Below are 4734 nucleotides of genomic sequence, written 5' to 3'. Positions count from 1 at the left end.
ATGCGATCATTCCCAGATTATTACCACTGATTTCGGAAATTTGTTGGTAACTGGTATCTATAACCGAAGTTATCAAATTAATTTTATTTTTCTACCTTCCTTTGTGATATGGACTGACTGATATAGCCGTTGTGGCAGCTCCATGCGCGTTGTAGGTCTTCAAAAAATCACTCCGTTACAACCACTCCCCCATCATCCACAGAGACTTAAGTAAGGAACAGAAGTGCACAGAACTCCCGCTACATCTGTCAAAACGTTCTCGTGATAGATCTCGCTAAACACACGAAAAGCAAGACAGCGTAACGTTTTGAATTACTACCGGTGTCATGTTCCCCTGTGTTTTTCAAGCCACCAAAAGCCAACCAAAGAAATTGAGTACATGATAAATTATGTTACAACCTAGTCCCCAGAAAAATTCTATCCAGAACACTACATCTACAGCTACATTGATACTCCGCAAATCACACTCAAGTGCATGGCAGAAGGTTCATCGAACTGCCTTCAGAATAATTCTATATTATTCCAATCTCGAACAGCGCACGGAAAAAACGAACACCTATATCTTTCCGAGTGAGCACTGATTTCCCTTATTTTATAATGATAATGGTTTCTCCCTATGTAGGGTGGAGTGAACAAAATATTTTCGCATTCGGAGAAGAAAGTTGGTAATTGAAATTTTGTGAGAAGATGGCGCCGCAACGGAAAACGCGTTTGTTTTAATGATGTTCACCCCAAATCCTGTATCATGTCAGTGGCACTCTCCTCTATTTCGAAATAATACAAAAGTGCTGGTCTTCTGTAAATTTTCTCGATGTACTCTTTTAATCCTGTCTGGTAAGAATCCCAGACCGCGCAGCAGTACTCCAAAAGAGGACGGACAGCCGTAGCGTAGGTAGTTTCTTTAGTAGATCTGTTATATTTTTTAAGTGTTCTATCAATAAAAAACAGTATTTTCTTTGCCTTCCCCACAACATTTTGTATGTGTTCTTTCCAGTTTAAGTTTTTCGTAATTGTAATTCCAAGGTATTTAGTTGAATTTACGGCTTTTAGATTAAACTGATTTATCGTGTAACCGAAGTTTAACGAATTCCTTTTAGCAATCAGGTGGATGACGTCATCCTTTTCATTATTTAGGGCAAATTGCCAATTTTCGCACCATGCAGATATCTGTTCTAAATCTTTTTGCAATTTGTTTTGATCTTCTGATGACTTTGCTAGACGATAGACGACAGCATCATCTCCAAACAACCTAAGACAGCTGTTCAGATTGTCTCCTTAATCATTTATATAGATAAGAAACACCACAGGGCCTATGACACTACCATGGGGATATCCAGAAATCACTATGTTTTGCTCGATGACTTTCCGTCAGTTACCACGAACTGTGACCTCTGTGACAGGAGATCACTAATCAGTCACATATCTGAGACAATATCCCATAAGCTACAGTGTCAAAAGTCTTCTGGAAATCAAGAAATACGGTATCAATTTGAAAACCCTTGTCAACAGCACTCAACACTTCGTGTGTGTAAAGAGCTAGTTGTATTTCACAAGAACGATGTTTTCTAAATCCATGCTGACTATGTATCAATAGACCGTTCTCTCCGAGGTAATTCATAAAGTTAGAACACCGTACATGCTCCAAAATCCTGCTGCATACCGACGTTCACGATAAGGGTCTGTAATTTAGTGGATTACTCCTACTACCTTTCTTGAATGTGGGTGTGACTTGTGCAACTATCCAGTCTTTGTGTACTGATCTTTCGTCGAGCGAGTGGTTGTACGTGATTGTTGAGTATGGAGCTATTGCATCATCATACTCTGAATGGAACCCAATTGGCATACAGTCCGGACTGAAAGACTTCTTTTTGTTAACTGATTTAAGTTGCTTCAGTACTCCGAGGATGTTTACGTCTAAGTTACTCATGTTGGCAGCTGTCCTTGATTCGAGGGGATTCCCATTTGTATAACGCTGACGTATATAAGATCACATTTTCATACATCTTGTTAATAACAGCCACCGATTCAGTTGCAAATGACATACTGTAAGCCTGAAAACGGCAATAAGGAAAGAAACGGCATAAATATAAAACCATGCAGGGAGTCAAATGTAAAAAGATTTTTTTATAAAAAAGTATTCACACAGTACATTATTTGGAATAGAACACGTGTAACATCGTGTTTGTAATATTTCGAAACGGTGCTGGTTTCGCATGTTTTAGAATAAAGAGACTCATTCATAATGAAGAAATTTTCACTGAAACTAATAATAAATTAAGCAAAAGTCTTTTGCATCAAGATGGACTTACGGTACCATCTTCTTCCTCTCCTTTTCATCTTTTACGGCCTTATTGGTCCACTCCAGTCAATCATTTCCTGATATTCTTCTTCAATAAGTTCTCATTCCGAATTGTCCAGTACCTTTCATTCTTTGTGATCTTTTTCCTCGTTCTTCATCTGTTTAGACCCCTTTTACTGTCGTTTGTCTAGTTTTTTAAAATGTTATTTTTTGTTTTTCAATTTCTTTAAAGTTTCTATTTTGTTTTACAAATCGTTCAGGTTTCATTCTAGCTCTTTTACGTCCTCCCTGATTTCCAGCCTACATGTCGGTTCACATTCTCTTCCCGTATTATTATTACTCACTTTTAACTTTTCCTGGTACTACGTATTTGGTTCAAATGGCTCTGAGCACTATGGGACTTAACGTCTATGGTCATCAGTCCCCTAGAACTTAGAACTAAAAACTAACTAACCTAAGACATCACACAACACCAAGTCATCACGAGGCAGAGAAAATCCCTGACCCCGCCGGGAATCGAACCCGGGAACCCGGGCGCGTGAAGCGAGAATGCTGCCGCACGACCACGAGCTGCGGACTACTACGTATTTGTGGTAGGGCTGTAACTGTCGGCTTACCTCTTCTCTCCACGCCCTATTCTTCGAAGAATAGTTTTCACTCACAGGCTGACAGGTGTTTATCGATGAATCTACCCCCACATGATCCAACACCATCTCGTAAAGTTGTGTTTTGCGAAAAATCCTTTGCCGAGAGTCTTGGCCACCTCTGTGGAGTTGAACGATTCAATGTCGACGGATTTACTCCAAGTACGATGACGCCTTTTGTGAAAAAATTCTCTGCGTTCTTTCTACCTCCGTGCACTAGATACTGCTGCAGCAGTATACACCGCATGTCGGGATCTTCTCGTAGCAAGTGATTCTCTGTCGTCGACGACCATATGCCCATTTGTGTTCACTGTATATAATACATACGGCTGAGTTTTGTTTTTCAAGTTGTCGCAGCATGCATCTGTTTCTAATAAAGAATGTGCAGCGTACAAACAATCGCATTACTTATTCAGAGTCTTGAATCCCATTAAATTTTCATTTCCGACTACCCATTCCTAAACATGATACACCCAGTTTAGGTTCCTCAGCTACTTATGTTCGAGTCCACTGTACTCTATGAGTTGCAGCCTAAAGCATTCAGAAGATACAGAAGGTAAAGACGCGTGTTAAGACATGCGTGCATGCCTGCCATAGGTCTCGAAACCGTGGTGTCTGATACACGAAGCATCGTCGTTCATTCGAGAACACAGACACCGGCGAACCACAAAACACGTTGTCCTGCTCCAGGATGCGTAACATGAAATCGCTTCCCGTGCAAATGCAAAACCGCTTGGCAGGTGGGTAGCAGCTCGAGTTCGCTACGGTCGAGGGTATCGTGTGGTCACACCCCGCCCTGTTAATGAGAAAAGTTGGATAGATGGGTCGGTCACGCTCTGTCTGTGCATTACGCTTTTGTTGCTAACTTTGGTGCCACGGCTATAAAGCAAGCATAGCACTACGCAGCCTAAAACAGAATTCGCATTACTAGCTGTCGAAAACATGTCATCTCCACAAGGATATCAACATTCTGTCAGCACCGACGCCCATAATCGAGTTTAAACATGTCCATAGCTGGTATTTAGAAACCAAGAGGCATAAAATGTTCCACGGGTCTGCTGAAAGGACAAGGAAGTAGCAAAGCATTGCGTATTGCTCACTGCTGAGAGGGCCGTCCAATAAATATTGCCCGTAATTTTTTTTATCAGAACGTATCTATTGTTAAGAATAGAATTTGGTGAGACTGGCGATATTCCTTTCACATGGACTGCTTTTCTATGCAGTCCTCATGTTCTGTGGCCTTACGCCAGCGCTGTGTAAGAGAACGTATTCTCTGTTGGTAACAGCTCTTGTCCAGCGCTCGTAGCCACGTTATCACTAGACGAATCAAGCTCATGCACCATCTTCAAAGTGTGTCCAACGTAGCGAATTCTTAATTCACACGAATAATAGCACCACGGCGATTCACCATGTCGCGACAGGGCATCCTGAAGGTGGCCGATTACGAAGCTTAGTTTCTGCGCTTTCAGATGCTGTAATTCTCTTTATCCATGACCAACCAGTACTCTGTCAACAGTGCCATTATCATATGCTGCGCACAAACGTTAATGGATGTTTTCTAAGGTTCTTTTTTAACAAACAATTAAATTGCAGCATATTGCTAGTAACAAGTGTTCGTTAGTGGTTCATTATGGCTCTTCCACCTGTCGGAATTGTTTGAAACTTTGCACAGATGTAGAAGAAACATCGAATTTGTTTTAGTGATACTTGTAATTTCAACTGACGTTTCATCGAAGCGATGGGTAACAGTAGCGAAAATTTCCCGATAGTTAAACAAATGTGGTAAATCTG

Source organism: Schistocerca americana, chromosome 2, assembly GCF_021461395.2.
Source record: "Schistocerca americana isolate TAMUIC-IGC-003095 chromosome 2, iqSchAmer2.1, whole genome shotgun sequence".
In the NCBI taxonomy this organism is placed as follows: domain Eukaryota; kingdom Metazoa; phylum Arthropoda; class Insecta; order Orthoptera; family Acrididae; genus Schistocerca; species Schistocerca americana.
This window is presented reverse-complemented; position numbering follows the sequence as displayed.